At 46.7% G+C, this 18,954-nt stretch overlaps 2 long non-coding RNA genes across 2 annotated transcripts in view; both read left to right on the forward strand.

Moving 5' to 3' along the window:
* Nucleotides 1-18,954, forward strand: part of LOC307203804 — a 446,600-nt gene that overhangs the window by 349,676 nt on the left and 77,970 nt on the right. The window lies entirely within an intron of this gene.
* LOC307204400 lies at nt 2,616-13,670 on the forward strand. Its single transcript, XR_013833678.1, has 2 exons — nt 2,616-2,838; nt 13,345-13,670. It is a non-coding gene; the product is annotated as an uncharacterized lncRNA (long non-coding RNA).

The following is an 18,954-nucleotide window of genomic DNA, read 5'->3' on the forward strand; positions in this document are numbered from 1 at the left end:
ATGAATCTAAGGAAAGTAATATGCTGTGCGTCCAGCCAAAATTATATCCAGGCTAAGGGGAAAGCAATGGAAATACAAAACAGACCCCCATCGTTGTAATCTAAGGAATGGAGAGGCAAAATGGAAGCAGTCATGAACCATGTAAATAGAACAATAAGGTGATTTATAAAATGGGACATTTTGAAAAGGAAGCAGCATGGAGAAGGATACCAAGGAGGAGAATGCAAAGGCACAATGGGTTTATGGGCCATAAATCATCTCCAGCTCTAAAGGGTGGAAGGCATACAGATGATGTGGCTCACCCCCAATTTGGGCTGGGGGGCTGATTTGGGATCCAAGCCAACATTTCTGCCTCCACCCCTAAGCCATAAATTTTGGCAGCTGTTGCAAAATGTGGGAGGATTGAAGTATACACAGCTGTGGAATGGGTGGAGCTGAGCACCCAGATAAGGATACACAGCCTTGGTCATCAGATTGATCCTATCACATCCCTTCTTTTGCAAGCTATTTCTGCTTTGGGCCTGCCTCTTCATACACAGGCTCGTTTAATTGGTTGCAACAGATATACACCATATATTTCAACCAAGGGGGTGAAATCTAATTATAAATGATTCTGAAAGGTGGTCACATGATAAGGGTTTGTGGGATGACTTGCCCCTTCTTGACATCCACAATAGTACTCCTGCTTTTATTTTGTTTTAAACCATCAGCTAGGCTGCAAATAAATGTGGTCATACCCTTTTCAGTTCAGGAGGGTGCAGAACTTGGGCCTGGTTCCCTGCTGAGGGCAGCTCCGATTTACGAGTGAGCCGTTTGTTCTTCCAAAATAAAATGTGGTGTGGATTATTAGGCACCACGGCCAAAACAGCCATCAGGATATAATCAGCAAGCCGAAGTCTGGCAGCCAAGACTAGCACACACTGTATAACTCCAAGAAAACCTTTTCAGATGGCTAAAGGGGGATTGCAGCTTCTTAATGATGGTAAGTGATGGGATCTGCTTGCAGTTCTTGGTATCTGCTCAAGCTCCTTGCTGGTTACGGATGCTCTTTGGTTGTTATTCCTGGTGGTGGTGACACTCTTGGGGCTATTCAGCTAGTTCACAGATGCCCATTTATTAAGCTTGTGTGTAGCAACTGAAACATTTCTAAATAGTTTCCTTTTGGAAAAATTCTGGGTGGTCTTTTGACCGTCCAGGAGCCTGAAGAGAGCTCGTTTGTCTCTTCCAGGGAAGAGAAAAAGGGAATCACATAGCAGGATCACTCATAGGAACATAAGACACTGGCTTATGCTAAATCAGACCATTGCTCTGTTTGGCTCAGTATTGCTGACACTGACAGGCAGAGGCACTGCAGGGTTTCAGATTGGAGATGTTTCCGCTCCTATCTGGAGATGCTGGGAGCCAAACGCGGGGCCTTCTACATCCAAAACGGATACTCTGCCATGGAATCAGAGTTGATAAAGGCTGCTTATAATCTCCTTGGAGTTGGGGACAGAGGAATATGATCTACCACTGAAAGCAACTTCCAAATGTTTATAGATGGGGAGGAAGTTGGCTTTTGTGTGATCTTCAGCATAAAAGTGAACATGCATGTTTGGCCCTCCTAAGAGGCACTATTGCCAGGATGCTGTCCGTGGCCCCCAGTTGGTTGCCCAGGAAAGTATAAAAAGACAAGTTTCTTACAGTCCTTTTTTATTTCAATCTTTACAGAGAGAGGCTATAGAACACAGCCTCTTGGATAATGGTGTTGTCCCAAGTAAATCTCCACCTCCTGTCTCTCTCACCTCCTCATTCATCACTTCTACTGGTGCTGCTACATGTCCTCTGTCTTTGAGCTCTTCGCTCTCCTACTTTTAAGGCTCGCCGGATTTTGGGAGGTGTTTGTGTCTGGAATGCTTTCTAACAACAATGTGTCAGCCAGGTGTTGTTCTGGCTCTCCCATGATTTCCCAACTTCCCCCCTCATCTGCCTCTGAGCTGTGACTTCCCTCAAACCCCTGTTGTAAATCTATACTGTCTTCCTCTTCCTCCTCCCTGGAAGGGTCAGGATGGGAAGGTGGTCTCCACCATTCCTCCTCTGCTCAGTCACTGACAACTATTAAGAGTGGCCCACCTTAGGCAGTAGAAATCTCTCTCTGTGTGTAGGACCATTGGCTACTGGCCATGATGGCTATGTTCTACTTCCATGGTTGGAGGCAGTAATGCTTCTGAATTCTGGTTGCTGGAAATGGCAGGAGGGGAGAGCACTGTTGCACTTAGGTTCCCCTTGAGGATTTCCTACAGGTATCTGGCTGGCTACTGTAAGAACAGGGGAGCAGGGTGTGGGACTAGATGGGGCATTGACCTGATTCAGCACGTTCATCTTATGTTGATGTTCTATAGCAGTGCCAACCAGAATTCAGTTGATGGTTCTGCCACCAGATCACCATTCTTCAAGGATAAACCTAGGAGCTCAGAGTGGGAGAGGGAATTGTCCTCAGTGCCAGTCCTCAGACATACTGATAGAAACAAAAAGTACTTCTGCAAGAGGAGCCCATTGTGACAAAACGTCTCTGGCCATAGGAGTTCACACAGCCCTCCTCTGATGCCATGTACTCCAGCTCAGAAGACCTAGTACAACCATCGTCTCCTTTGTGCCATTGGGATCAACGCCTGCTGATGATGGAGCCCCTTTCAATGAAGATGCTTCTGAAGGCAGGGTTTCTGAAGGCAGGGCTAGTAACAGAGAGAGCTGCTGCTTCCATTTCTGCCTCTGTCTGAGGCTGACAGCTGCTCAAACAATACCTGTGCTCTCTTGATATGGGATCTCCAGGCAGAGCTCTCTACAGAGCTGTCCAAGGTGCTATGCCTCACCATAATAATAATAATAATAATAATAATAATAATAATAATAATAATATATTATTTATACCCTGCCCATCTGGCTGGGTTTCCCCAGGCCACTCTGGGCGGTTTCCAACAAAATATTAAAATACAATTCCTCAAATATTAAAAACTTCCCTAAACTGGGCTGCCTTCACATGTCTTCTAAAAGTCAGATAGTTGTTTATTTTTTTGACATCTGATGGGAGGGCATTCCACAGGGTGGGCGCCACTACCGAGAAGGCCCTCTGCCTGGTTCCCTGTAATTTCACTTCACGCAACGAGGGAACCGCCAGAAGGCTCTCAGCGCTGGACCTCAGTGTCTGGGCAGAACGATGAGGGTGAAGATGCTCCTTTAGGTATACTGGGCCGAGGCCATTTAGGGCTTTAAAGGTCAGCACTAACACTTTGAATTGTGCTTGGAATATAGTGCTTGGACATTTATTCGAGGCAGAACAGGTCAGCCACCAGCAAGGAAGTGCTGTTGGCAACCAACCTAGGAATCAGCTTGTAGGTTGTGTGGCATCAGCCAACTTGGAACCATTGAAGAAGACCTAGCCGCTGGTGGTTGCGTGTCTGGCTCTTTTGTAACCAAGGGGAAAGAACCACTCACCCATTAGTCTCCTAGGCAGCAGTCCACGTTTCTGCCTATGCTGAGTCAACATTCCCGGAGTTTTCCTATCAAGTGGACAGTGGCCAAGCAGAGGCTTCATTAAAACAGGCTTCTAAGTTCCAAAGGAACAGGGATCACCATCAGCACAAGAACATTTGAAGGTGTTCATGTATAGATCTCTATGTCTCAGAGGCCTTGCCTGAACCTCTTGCATTTGGAGACTGTCACGATGTAGGCAGCCCAGAGCTGGAATCCAGAAATATTGAACAGAAGTGAGCAAAGGGCTGTCCATGGCTGACACAAGAAAAGCAATTCCCAAAATGCACTTGTCTTACCTGCACCTTTTGACCTCATCTCCTCTATCAGTTGCCACTTTCCTCTTCCTTTCAAGACTATAAACCCTCTAAAGTCTAGTGAGGACTGGTATCACCATCTTTATTGTATTATCAACCCAAGAACATAGGGGAAACTTTGGTAGATCACAGCAATGGTCTTTCTAGTCAAGGGATGGGAAACCTCAGGCCCAGGGGCCTAATGTGCCCAGGCCTCACTATCTGGCCCTCAGAACGCGCCCCAGGCCACAAGCCTCACCAGCCCTCTGTCATATCCTTGAGTGTTTTTGCCATTTCACGATGCACTTCTCAGGCCAAGTAACGTGCATCTACTGGGGTGAAGTGTGCATTAACAACCTACAGTTTGCAGGATTCTTTCTGGGTTGTGGGTGCTTTAATGTTTTAAATATATGCTGTGTACTCAGCCAGAGTTCCCAGCCAAAAGTCCCTTAGTCTAGTTGTTGCATTGCTAACTCACTGCAAGGAGGTGGGACCCATTTAAGTCAGGTCCAGGCCTGAGCGTTTGCTTTACAGTTCCCATATTCTACTACCCCCCTCCTCATATCCCTGTTATAAGTTGTGTTGAGGGCTGCCAAGAATCCAGCAGGCCAGCGATTATATATAAAAAAGCAACCCTCTGCAGGCAAGTTTCTGTGCAATCGTTCATCCTCGCTGGCTTCTTCTGATATATTCCACTGCTCCTGCCCCCTCCCAACCCCAATTCTGCCTGAGGCCCAGTCTAACTTGATATCTGACTCTTCTCCCCCTCCCCAACTCATCCCCTAAATAACACCCAGTCCCCGCACTCCTCCATCTCTATCACAATCCCAAGGACTTTGCTTCACTGTGCCTGCGAGGGCTCTGGAATCCAGCCAGGAGACAATCTGTTCTTCATTACATTCACCACGCGGCTTGGAGGCTCGTGGCCCCCTTGCTCCTCCTGCTCCTGCTGATGTGGCGTTTTGGACCTGGAGGAGCGCAAAAGCTCTTCATCACTGTTCCGCCGGCCTTGGTGCCAACGCTCCTGTTGAGGGATTGATAAAACACAAGGCCAGGGCAGGAAAGCAGCTTCTGCCAGGTTAACCTCCTCCGCTCCCCATCCTCCCCTCGGCCAACAGCCAGGAATAGCAGCAAGATTTGCAATAATAATATTTTCCTCTTTCAGTCATTTCCCCCCTCCAAGGTCCTTTATGAAACAGAAAAGTGTATTCAACCCTCCGTGTGCATTGTCAGTTCTCTGCCTCAGTTTCTCAAGAGAGGGCTACCTCTGTTCTTCCTTCCTTCCACCTGTCCCATCCAGAGTCTTCTCATCTCCATCCTAGACTAAGAACATAAGGAGAGCCTGCTGGGTCAGGCCAATGGCCCGTCTAGTCCAGCATCCTTACAGTGGCCAACCAGTTGCCTGTGGGAAACTCACAAGCACTCTCTCTCACTGTGGTTTCCGGGAACTGGTATTCAGAAGCAGTGGAGGCAAAGCCTAGCCATCTTAGCTAGCAGCAGTTGATAGCCTTCTCCTCCATGAATTTGTCCAATCCTCTTTTAAAGCTATCCAAGGTTGGTGCCCCCCCTTGCCTCCTGTGGGAGACAGTTCCATAGTTTAACTATGTGTTGCATGAAGAAGCGTTTTCTTTCATCTGCCCTGAAACTTCCAGTATTCAGCTTCATGGGATGTCCACAAGCTTCTGGTGTTATGAGAGAGGGAGAAAAACTTTCCCCCTGTCAACGAAAACCCTAAACTATTATATCAGTTGGCTGTCAACTGAAACCCTAAACCATTCAACTTTTCCTGATGGGTTGAGCCCCAGATTGTGAGTCAGATGGGTCCTTGCAAGACAAGCTGGCCTTTTAACAGCCTCCTTTATGGGATGCAGCTGTGCATTTTAGGGTCAGTTTCACAAGTTCCCACAAAGGTTTTACAATGAGCTCTGGTGCCTCTTGCTTCATCTCTCCCCCACTCTCCACATCTTGCCTGGATGGGGGAGATGGGGGGCCTGCAAAGAGAAGGTCAGGAGGCGTTCTTCAAATGGCTGAATGAATTCAGCTCCTGGGTTTTAACCAATGAGCCAATTGCATTTAGATAACTGTACTCATGGAACAGCTCATAATGGCAGTGCTTGAATGTCTGTGCCTAAAGTGGGCTGGGATGTTCTCCTGCTACTTTTCAATATGACTTCTTTTCAGATAGATGTAACTGACGGTGGATCTACACACAGGAAAAACCCCACTATGAATAAGCCAGAAATTAAATCATTATAACAACAACAACAAAAATCTTGCTATGGAAAATTGCAAATAATTTTTTTTTGCTCTCCAGCACCATCTGATGTTGCATGTTTATAACGCATTCAAAACACAGTTTTTTTGACTAATGTAGCTGAGTCCTGAGTTTGCTCCAATCATCTCCCTGCACCCAGCTTTGAAGCAATCTCAAGTTTCTTCCAACCATCTCACTTCCTTGGTATTTCCCCATTTTGGCTTTGCTTTACAAGCACCCAAAATTAGTAGCAGCAGAATCTGCAGATGAGCTGGCTGGGAAAGCTTGTCTGCAGCAGTTCATGCATTGGTTATTTCAAAACTGGATCACTGCAGGCGCTTCCATGGAAGCTGCAGTTACTGCAGAATGATGGGAGCGAGGCCTTGTCAGCGTACAACACCTGCGCTCAGAGATCTGCACTGGTTGCCCTTTTGCAGGTGGGCCAAGTTCAATGGGCTGCTATTAGTGCACAAAGCCCTTGACAACTTGGGACCACTTTACCTGTCGGATTGCCTTACTTTCTCCACATATGGCCTCTCAACCACCTCTACTGGCAAAAGTGGCAGCATTACAGGTGCTGGGAAAAGTCAGGACAGAAGGAAAGGTCATAGCTCAGTGGCAGAACACCTGCTTTGCCTGCAGAAGGCTCCAGGTTCAATCCCCGGCATCTGCAGGTGGGGCTGGGAATCCTCCCTGTCTGAAAGCCCAGAGAGCCACTCCCACTCAGTGTAGACAACACTGGGCTAGAAGGACCAATGGTATGACACAGAGTAAGGCAGTTTCATAACTGGGTGGCATATACAGTAAACCTCAGCAGAGAAAGCAGGTTTCCAGATTAACCTCTGGGATCGAGCCCCTTGTGAATTCAGGCCTGCTTCACCCTCCCTCCTCCGTCTCTTCCTTTCGAAAGCTCCCAGCCCTGCCACACAGTCACATGCATGCTGGCTGGCGCTCCAGCTCATGGGACAAAGTACAGGAGTTTCTCATTAACCAGGAATGAGAAGGCTGTCTTAATCCAGCTGCAGAGGCTGGGGGGGGGGGGGAGAGAGAACAGGAAGGGGGTTTGGAGCAGCTGTTTGGGGAGGCACCTCAGAGGTAAAGCCTGGCTCATTTCTGAGTTTGGAGGCCTTGATTGTATTCCCAGAGCTGGGGGTGGGGGGCAGGGTTTGCAGAGTTTGCATCAATCTATGTGTTTTATCTAGGGATGGGTGGCTCCAACAATGTTCTCTCTCTCTCTCTTTTCCAATTGTAAATTCAGTTCTCCACATTTCCACATCAGTTTGCGCTTTTTTTTTTTTTTTAAAAAAAAAGGCCTCCTGAGTGCTTTAGTGTGAATTTCTCCCAATACCCACACTTTTGTACGCAATTGTGCTTAATCTAACCATCTTTGCAGAGCAAATTTTCCCCAATATAATACAATGTTACATTGCGGTGCACATTATTCTCACTAATGAATGTTGTTTTATACACACTCCAGTATTTTTGGACTTGCACTGCAAACTTGGGAGAAGGGCAGATTTTGAAGGATGACGGCTCTTTCCTTCTCAATATGGTTTCAGAAAGTGGAATTATGTAAATGCACCTTTAAATAGGAACTGAAATACAATTATTGTACCAGAGTGGCATAACAATAAATCTTTTCTGCTATAGAATGCTGGGAATTGTGAAGGGTCTCCTTATTAACTCTCATTACACATCTTTAGGCACCAGGCAAAAACATTCCTTTTTAACCAGGCCTTTGGTTAATCTGATTGACATCCTATGCCCTTTTAAAATGTGGCTCTTTTTTTTGGGGGGGGGTGTGTTATTGGGTTGTTGTTTTTATTTAGATTATATATATATTGTGTTTTTTATGTTGATCTTTTCTGTGAACCACCCTGAGACCTTTGGGTATATGAATTCAATTAATAATAATAATAATAATAATAATAATAATAATAATAATAACGGGATTTCCATGAGAGCTAATACTATGAGGGAAAAATATTTTGTTGGCAAGAACAATTTGACAATGAAACCCACTATTTATAGAAATGATGGGCTCTTTTTCCTCAATGGGGGCATTAGGCAGAGGCTACAGATGTTCCTGCATTGGATTCCCCACACCTTTGGCCTCAGAAGCCCTCTCCTCTAGCTCTGTGATCCAGCAGTCAGGTGCCAAGTTTCCATTTCCCCCTCCTCAAGCCAGTGGCAATTGTGCACCTAGCCCTTTCCTTCCAAGCAATGGATGCCCTGAATAACCAAGGTGGAATCTACACACATATAAAAAAAAAAGTTCTGAAAGCGTTTTTAAAAACACATTGAATTTTCCATAAGGCTCACCATCACCACATAGTGTCATATTGTATATTGCACTTGAAACCCACTTAAAACATTTTCGTTGCAGCTGTATAGCTGAGTCCCAAGTGAGGCCAGCTTTTTGACACCAAGAGAAATATGTCTTAGATGGGGGGAGGGGGAAGTCTGCCAGAACTGGAGGCTCAGAATCTCTCCCAAGGAGATAACAAGGGGAGCTGGATGTGCCAAGAAATTTCCCAGCAGGCAAAGCCGAAAGGCCTCCTCCCCACCCACCTTCAGGTCTGGCTACAAAGAGGTTCCTCTGCCATGGAAATAAATGAGTATTGTGGCTGACCATCAAGTCACGCAAGCCTGGGATGGGAGTGGGAGCAATGGATGGGATGGGATGAAGTAGCCCTTTATCCGAAGATTGCTTCCTCCGGAGGCGAGGGCAGGGCTGGCATTTTTGGAAAGGCTGCAGCAATCACAAATGCATGGGAGGCAGTGACTCTGGTTGGAGGGAGCTTTGTAAACTCCTTGTGAATGTTTTGCAGCCTGCTCTGAGGTACAAAAGAGGGGAAATGAGATTTAAGTCACGGAAGTACATGTGCTGGGTGTTGAGTTTTGCAAATCTGAGAGGCATTTTAGTGCAAATCTGAGAGGCATTAAGGAGAATGAAGTCTTGATGCTGCACTATAGACAAGATTAAGTACATGCAAGTGAACTAAGGCTCCATTCACACCATACATCTAAAGCACCATAAGGCCACTTTAAACAGTCATGACTTCCCCTAAAGGATTCTGGGAACTGTAGTTTGTTAAAGGTGATAGGAGTTGTTGGGAGAGAATTCCTGGAGTTCCCTGTGAATACAGATTGATTGTTAAACTGCTCTGGGAATTGTAGCTTTGTCAAGGGAAGCCTAATGCAGAGGGTTGCAGGTGTGATTGGAGTTGGAGGAGAATAGGTGGGGTTGTTCAAGCGCACAGCACACTTTCAGATGTTGGGGGCTGGAAAAACGTGAGGCGCTTTGGATCACATTCACACCAAACAGTTAAAGTGCTCTGATACCACTTTAAACTTTTGGTTCCCCCCAAAAAAAGAATTCAGGGAGCTGTAGTCTATTAGGTAAATAGGTAAATGACCTCTGGACTGTTAAGTACAGACAAAGGCAACTATGGGTTGGGGCGCTCATCTCGCTTTCAGGCTGAGGGAGCCGGCGTTTGTTCACAGACAGCTTTCTGGGCGATGTGGCCAACAGGACTAAATTACTTCTGATGCAACGCAACACTGTGATTGAACCAGAGCGCATGGAAATGCTGTTTACCTTCCCACTGCAGCCGTATCTATTTATCTACTCACACTGGCATGCTTTTGATCTGCTAGGTTGCCAGGAGCTGGGACAGAGCAATGGAAGCTCATCATCATTGCAAGGATTTGAACTGTCAACCTTCTGGTCAGCAAGCCCAAGAGGCTCAGGGTTTTAGACCGCAGCACCACCCGCATCCCTTGTAGTCTATGGAGGGTACTGAGAGTTGGTAACGGTAAAGGTCCATTAGGTCCAGTCGTGGCCGACTCTGGGGTTGTGGCACTCATCTCGCTTTATTGGCCGAGGGAGCCGGTGTACAGCTTCTGGGTCATGTGGCCAGCATGACTAAGCCACTTCTGGCAAACCAGAGCAGTGCACAGAAACGCCGTTTACCTTCCCACCGGAGTGGTACCTATTTATTTACTTGCACTTTGACGTGCTTTTGAACTGCTAGGTGGGCAGGAGCTGGGACCGAACAACAGGAGCTCACCCTGTTGCGAGGATTCGAACTGCCGACCTTCCAGTCAGCAAGCCCTAGGCTCTGTGGTTTAACCCACAGCGCCACCCCCTATTCTTCTCCCAAAGCTGCAGTTCCAAAATTCCCCTATGAAGAGGGATGGTCCTAACATTAAGCCACTGTACTTGCCAAATGGCAGCTTAGAGCATCCTGAGTGCAAGGAAAGCCAAGTATTCAGCAGACCCAAGGAAGAGCTGTCTTCCATTGCAGGTCGGACTTTGGGCAAACATCAGAAGCAGGGGAAACTTTCCTCTGCTGGGTGGTGAGCTTGGACAAAGTGGTGTTCTATCCTCCTCCCTCCCATTTTCCTTTCCTCCCCCCTACCCCAAATGTCTTGCTGAGGGGTGAAGGGCAGGTCAGGACAGACAAAGCCCCTGCCCCCATTGCCATGGTGACATTAATTCAAGCCGGGTTCAAAGGAAATTGTTCCAGTTAAAGCTAACAAGCCAGAGTTGGAGCCTGGCCTGGCAGGGGAGAAAAGCTCTGTCTTGAGAAAAATTGGGACTAGCATTTTGTGCATGGAGGCGGAGAAGGGAAGAGAGGGAAGCACTTGTGTTTTTTGGGTGGCGGGAGCCTACATTCTTGCTCAAGAAGTTCAAAACAACCTGACCTCCCCAGTTCTCCAGCATTGGGAGGGGGAGCCCCCTTTTGATAGGAAAAGCAAATAACTCCAGCTGATTGGCACCTCCAGTTTCTGTCTACCATTGAGCAGATTCTAACAGGCCACTGCTACATTCAAAGCTCAGGTGCAAGAAGAAAATGGAGATGTTCAGGGGTGGCTGCATCTAGGAATGAGTAAACCTGTCAACTTTGGTTTCTCTCAGTTTCTCACTTTTTCAATCTACTTATTTCCACATTTCCACATCAGTTTGACGATTATTATTGGTATTGTTATTATTTTGCAAAGTCTTCAGGAAAATCCATCTGGATTTTTGTGCAGTTTTCTCCTAATGTACACAATTTTTGTATGCAATTTTGGCTCACATAAACATTTTTATTTTTATTTTGCATAGCAATTTTCCCTAGTTTAATGCATTTAGTATGTTTTCACTAATATATCTGCACATATATGCATTTTTGTACACATTGCTTGGTTGGAGAACCACACTGCAAAATTTAGAGAACCACAATTTTCAAAGGATGGCTACGTTTTTTGATTCACACATTATTATTTTTTTGGAAGGTGGGATTTAGCTCAGTTTGCCTTTCCCCCATTCCTAATGATGACTGGCTGGAGCAGGGCAGTAGGATGAGCGCAGGAGAAGTTCCCAGATTCAGTCACCAGTAGCATCTCCAGGCAGGGCTAGGAGAAACCCCAGTCTGAAACCCCAGAGAGCCATTGCCAGTCATTGTAGACAATTCAGAGCCTGATGGGACATTGGTCTAACTCAGGGAAAGGCACCTTGCTGTGTTTTTGTCTTCCATGCTAACCCTCTGCTAGACTGGGCCTGCAGGGGCAAAAAAGAGGCTTTCAAAACTGACACCCACCAAGGGAAGCAACATCTCCTTTTTGATGGCAGTTGCAGAGAAGTGCGACCGTCCCAATAGGCACAGAACGCCTGCTGAATTTTGGTGAATTTCGCATCCTGGAGTAGATCATGACGGACTCTTTGAGAAGCAATAGGCCGCACGCCAGCAGGTGGCGCTCAAGAATACAAAGTGTGCTTGCCTCCTCTCTGTCGCAACCCTTTCTACTGACTTCTCGGGATTATAAGTGTCCCAAAGCTCTGCTCTGTGTTATCCCAGTAATCCTTACAAGAGCCCTGAAAGGTATTGTTATCCCTACACGGCTGGGGGCTCAAGCTAGGTGAAGCAAGATCTGGGAACTAGACATGTCCTTTCCTTGGGCTGGGGAAAGATTGGGCAATGCAAACTGAATCTGCTTTTCCTTATCTAGTGTTAATGTAGCAATTGAGCTCTTAAGCAGCTTGCTCTAGCAGGTGAGCCCTTGCAAAACTCATCTTAATTTCCGGTTGCTTAAGAAAGATTTGTGGAGAAATACTTTGCAGGGCTGTCTTTTCCCGGGGGTGCAAGGGGTGCGGGGCACCCGGGCACTGAATTTTGGGGGACGCCAGGTGCCCGCTGCTGAAGCCGCCTAAGTTCTTATGAAATAATATATTATGTTATGAAATAATAAATATTTTTGATCAAGCTAGGAAAACAAAATACATATACAGTGGTACCTTGGGTTACATGCGCTTCAGGTTACATACGCTGTAACTCATAGCTGTCAACTTTCAGATTTGAAAATAAGGGATCAGCAGCCTCACCTGTCCTGGGGACAGTCTACGGGATATCTTAACGATCCAGGATAGCAGCAGGAAGCAGCGGGAAACAGCACTGGAATAAGGGAATTTCCCGCAAAAAAAGGGAAGGTTGACAGCTATGTTCAGGTTACAGACTCCGCTAACCCAGAAATAGTACCTCAGGTTAAGAACTTTGCTTCAGGATGAGAACAGAAATCGCGCGGCAGCAGTGGGAGGCCCCATTAGCTAAAGTGGTGCTTCAGGTTAAGAACAGTTTCAGGTTAAGAACGGACCTCTGGAACAAAATAAGTACATAACCAGAGGTACCACTGTATACCTAGGTATTACTGAAATGTATACCTACTGTCTCACTAAAGGACTTTTGACTTTGTGCACTCATTTACCAAAGATGTGCCGCACCAGCGGTCGCACTTGTCATTCACAACGGCGGCGCTTGTCAGACTCAACGACAATGCTTGTCATTCACAACGGCGCCATGCACACGAAATTTCAGGGCACTGGGCGGATCTTTGCACCCCGGTGGTGCATATGCTAAAGACAGCGCTGATACTTTGCAATATTTTTAGTAGACTTTACAGGAAGCACAAGGTAGCATCAGAGTGGGGTGGGGAAAATATAGGTGGGTCTTTGGCCATCTTTCCTTTGGTTGCAGCTAGAACGGTATTCTGCTGAGCCGCTCTGCTCCTCTCCTCCAGCCAGAATGCTTCAGGTGGAATGCTGCTCTAGCCAAGCTTGGAAAGATCTTCTCCCATATAAGGAATCAAAGGGAATCTCAAAAGTGCTTCAAAGCCTAGAGGCTAATGAAGAACTCCTGGGAAAAGAGCTGGCAACAGTTTCTGTAGCTCTCCGCAAGCACGCTTACCCCCCCACACTTATTTCACAGCATTTTAGACACCATGTTTGTTTAATCCCTGCAGGACTGTCATCCATTTGATGAGTGCTGTTCGCTGTCTCTGCTCTCTGATGTGAACATCTGAAGAGATGGATTCTTCAACAGTTTTTAAACCACTCCGCTCCTGTTTCCAGACTTGTTCCCAAGGCACAAGAGCATGTATAGAGAGCAAGGAGCTGCAGGGAGGCATGCCACCACCCAACCTGTTCCTTCAAAATCTTTCATGGCCTCCCCACCCCACTCAACCAGGTGCCCTGTCAAAATAGTGGTACATGTCATAGGAGCCATTTTTTGGGGCTGAGGTCCCTTCGCCCCCCCAATAAAATATTTGAGGGGGCTGCCTCCTAAGTTCATGGGCATGTGTCACATCTTGAGCAGGGTGGGATTTACCTTTACCTCCCTCAGGGTTGGCAGCCCTGATACATGTGCAATTTCAGTTTTATGTAGTTGAAGACCAGCCAGCTGAAATCACATGAATTAAAGGTGGAGAGCTTAAAAACTCTTTTTGTGCAGGATTTTCCCGGTGCAGAAAGAACTTTTAAGTTCTCCATCTTGCTTATTGGGCTCTGGAATGCTTTTTCATGGGCTCTGGATGCTCTTGCGAGATTGCAGATGGCCCCGCAAGACCTTGCAAGAGCATCACAGAGCTTGGTAAAAGCTCTTTGCCTTGCTTGGGTGGAGGCAAAGCCCACTGAGTGCATGGCTCCAGAAAGGTCATGCGGGGGAGTTCCAAGGAAGTGGTTCAGGTATGCATGTTTTTACGGATATGCACCAACCTCAGGCTATAACCCCTGCACGAGATGTGATTGTACCGCACATAAATGCAATGCAGTGAGCGCAATCAGTACACCATCCCTCTGCTCTAACATTACAATGTATCCCTGGCCATGACCTTCACTCCTCCCAGCCTTACATGGGGATGCTGCTGGACTGAACCAAGGACCTTCTGCACACGAAGCAAAGGCTCTGCTGCTGAGCTAAATCCCTTCCCTTGAGACACAGAACCACAGGAAGCCGCCTTATGCTGAGCCAGAAGAACATTGGCCCATCTACCTTACTTTTGCCTACACTGACAGGCAGAGACTGTCCCGGGTTTCAAGCGGGGGTCTCTACCAGCCCTAACCTGGAGATGCCAGCGCTTGAACATGGGGCCTTCTGCATACAACAACAACAACAACAATTTATTATTTGTACCCTGCCCATCTGGCTGGGTTTCCCCAGCCACTCTGGGCGGCTTCCACAAACACCAAAAATACACTAAGATGTCACACATTAAAAACTTCCCTGAACAGGGCTGCCTTAAGATGTCTTCTGAATGTCAGATAGTTGTTTATCTCTTTGACGTGGTGGGAGGGCGTTCCACAGGGCGGGCGCCACTACCGAGAAGGCCCTCTGCCTGGTTCCCTGTAGCTTTGCTTCTTGCAATGAGGGAACCGCCAGAAGGCCCTCAGCACTGGACCTCAGCGTCCGGGCAGAATGATGGGGGTGGAGATGCTTCTTCAGGTATACTGGGCCATTCAGGCATACATAGCAAATGCTTTGCTACTGAGCTTTTGCCCTACGGTGTTTTGAGTAGCTGCTCAATGAATGAATCAATTTATTTCGGTCACTGACCAGAGTGCAAGCATATACAACAGCAGAGAGCAGACAGATATAAATAGATCAAAAATCATGCCCTATGAACTGATACACGATAAATAATTCAGATATAAAACAGCTAAAATATATAAGTCAAAACCTTAACCACTAATTTAAAACATATTAAGACATTGGCTGTTAGATTCATTCAAAGCCTTTCTCCTTAATTTTATGGCAGCCACTTTTAAGGTAATCTCTGGTTCCCTTTCGTCTATTAAGTATTTTAAGTAGATAGCTGCTTAGCAAACTAGTAAAGGTGTGTTGTTGTGAAAGGAAACAGGAAGCTCTGCCTGGTGCAAAAGTCTCACATGGCTCCAGAGCTCTAGGATTCCACCTTCAGTGCCCTCAACCTTCTGGCAACATCAGTCAAGACAATCCATTTTGCATGCCCGCCCCCCTTTCCCACTTCGTCCCACCCATGTTTTGGTGTTCATGCAGAAAACCCAGCAACCTTGCATGCCGTACCAAGACTTCATTCCCCACATGGGTGTGTGCCAAGATAAGGGAGGGTGTGCTCACAAAAGCACAGTAAGTAGCAGAGGTCAGGTGCGAGAGAGTTAGGTTCCCATGGGATGCAAGGATTAAGGGACTTGGCCAAGGACATCGGAGTGTGCAATAAAAGATTAAGCTCAAAAGACATCTCTCTTTCATCTCATCTTGGTCACGTTGTTCCAGTAAGCCTGAGGATAGATCTAATCATTTTTCATATAGGGATTCCAGGAAGCAAATGTTACCTGCAATGTAACCACGGCTAAACGTCTGTGTCAGAGGGAAATATCTACCTACCCTTTATAATGCACCCCCAAACAAATCATCCACCAACAAGCCCCTTTGTTCTGCACACCAAACAACATCACATCCACCTGATCCTGAGAACTCACCCAACTATGATGATGAGAGATTTCTGATCTGAAACAGTGAGATCTCAGGATTTGCACCATTCTGCAGAGTTCCAAGGTGGTGGGTGGTGATCCTGAACCCCCAAACAGAGCTTTGGAAGGTTGTTCAGTCACACTGTCACCTAGCCCTTGCAAGGGGGAACTACACATTACCTTGGGAACACATAGGTTGGGAGCTTGCCTTTGCTGTGGCAAAGCAAGTGTGGGGCAAAGAGAAAGTCCAACACCTTCCAAGGGCATCTGCTCCACTGTTGAATATCTCTTATCTTCAGGAGGTTCTTCCTGGTGGAATCTCCTTTCTTGTAACTTGAAGCCATTGGGTTGGGTTCTACACTATGGAGCAGAAGAAAACAAGCTTGCTCCATCTTCCATGTGACAACCCTTCAGATATTTGAAGATGGCTATCATACCTCCTCTCAGTCTCCACTTATCCTAGGCAAACATACTCAACTCCCTCAACCGTTCCTCATACGGCTTGGTTTCCAGACCCTTGATCATCTTAGTCACTTTCCTCTGCACACCTTCCAGCTTGTCACTATCCTTGTTAAACGGTGGTGTCCAGTACTGGACACAGTATTCCAGGTGTGCTCTGACCAAGGCAGAATAGAGTGGTTCTATTACTTCTCCTGATCTGGACACTATACTTCTGTTGATGCAGCCTAGAATAGCATTAGATGATGATGATGATTGTCACTGCATCACACTGTGGACTCAGCCCTGGCCATAAGAGCTCCTGTGTAGATAGGAAACACATCTGAGAAAGCCATCAAGAATGGTCTGCAGAATCCATCATATCCCTAGATGTGTGATGATTTTGAGCTCTGCTTGGGACAGGCCTCAGTGGGTGTAAATGAAAGATCAAAAGCTGGGGCAGATTTCTAGAATTACTGACTGACTGGTAGGGGGGAAAAACAGCTGAAGAGTTGTTATTAATTCAGTGCCTTTTCTGCGTATAAGAAGAGCAGACCAGCCAAGTTCCATAGAACATTCATCCCATCAAGTGGGTTCCCAGCAGCTGGAGTCTATTTATTTACTTCCTAGGTCACAAAGGGACTCTTGTGTAGGCTTACAAGTAATGCACAATAAAGGTTTTCAATGCACAGAACAAACCAGATTATGAGGGGGGGGGGAGCTAGCAGAACCCAAATACAGATTTGGGACAATATAAACATAACACCAGAAGCCCTCGGTCAGTTAAAAATGTTTTTGTAAAACAGGAAAGTTTGCCCCCCTCTGCCTTCTCCGAGGTAGGTGCTTCAGATCTGATCTGCACAGATCTTGCCACTCTACCCCTCACAACATGGTGGCTGGCTCTGAGCTTGGTGGCGCAGCCTAATGATGTCATTCATCAGGTCACTACTGGGAGAGAGAGAGAGAGAGAGAGAGAGAGAGAGATGGGCTTGCATACCTTCCAAAATTCTTCTGATGAAAATAGGGACGTCCTATTCCACAATAATAATATTTGTACCCCACCCATCTGACTGGGTTGCCCCAGCCACTCTGGGTGGCTTCTGACACATATAAAAACACAATAAAACATTAAGCATTTAAAATCTGCCCTATACAGGGCACCTTAAGATGTCTTCTGAATGTTGTATGGTTACTTATCTCCTTGGCTTGGAAGCTGCATAACTCCATACCCTCCGACATTTCTCTGATGAAAATAGGACATCTCAAGGGAAAGCAGGACATTCCGGGATCAAATCAATGGCGGGTCTGGGTTTAAAAGGGCCACAGTGCAGATTGGAGCCAGCAACAGCACTGGGTAAGTCTTGAGTGGCTGGCATGATGAGGGGGGGGGGAGGGAAGGAGGGCTGGTGTCCAGCACAGGGGTCCTGCCCCATGATGTGCGAAGTAATGAAGAGGTGGCAGTAGTGCCTCTGAGCATGTATAGAGTGTGTGTGCGTGTATTTCCACACCCCCACTTTCCCCCCAACCAAAAACAACTTGCATATCCTCCAACCTTCCTCAGATGCAAATGTCCCTATTTTCATTTGAGGAATGTTGGAGGGTATGGAAGCATTATTCAATGGCATGTTTCAACAAGGCAAAGACAGTCAAGGAGGAGTGCAGAGCAGCACTCTTGAGGAGTGTGGCCTGAGAAGAGGCCTGTGGGTCAAACTGAGAGGCCTGGAGGGCCGGATTTGGCCTGCAGGCCAGAGCTTCTTGACCGCTGCTGTAAATCCAAGGGTGGCTATTCTGGTTGAGCAAATGAGCTGATGTTTTCTTGAGCTGTTCTCTCTCTGCATTCCTGATTTCCTTATAGAGGCATGGAGACTAGTGCAGTCTTGTAACAGAAGAGACTCAGGGATGTTTCCCTTTCCCTGGTCTTTGTGGTATTTACATATTTGCAAATTTCTAAGAAAATATTTGCATATTTCAGGCCCCATCATAAAAAGGTAAAACATTACCCTGGTGACATATGGCAAACTGAACAACCAGGAGGGACCCTTTGTGCTGCACACTTGGCAAACATCTGGCAAACATATGTTGGCAAACATGTCATTCTCCACCCTGAAGGGTTCAGCGGACACACACTCCCTTTCATATGAGAGGAGCAGAAGCATTAAAAAGTTCCTTTTGATTCCCTCCCACCCCACCCCATGCTTAAACATATAGATGTCTCATTTATAAAGTGGACAGGGGGTGGGGGAAAGATCCCCATGGTTTGCACCACTGGGTGAAATTAAACTTGCACAGATTTCACCGGATATCTGAGCAGGCTCCGAAAAAAGCAAACCAAGACAGTTTTATGGGATGTTCTGGTACAGTGATCTTCACCTGGTCCAGGCACAAGACCCACCTCTGCCTCCCAAGCTGCACTTTTGATTTATAGTTCATAGTGCACACTATTAATCCTAAAAGGGCAATTAGCAGAGGGATCTGCACAGTGTTGCCATAGCATCACCGCTACGAAATGAAAAGCCGTCCTGCAATGTAGCAGAAGACACGAGTATATAATTGGACAGAGACATGTACAGTGGTACCTTGGGTTAAGTACTTAATTCCTTCTGGAGGTCCGTACTTAACCTGAAACTGTTCTTAACCTGAAACACCACTTTAGCTAATGGGGCCTCCTGCTGCTGCCACGCCGCCAG

This window comes from Podarcis cretensis (assembly GCF_951804945.1).
Source record: "Podarcis cretensis genome assembly, chromosome: 15".
Classification (NCBI taxonomy): Eukaryota; Metazoa; Chordata; class Lepidosauria; order Squamata; family Lacertidae; genus Podarcis; species Podarcis cretensis.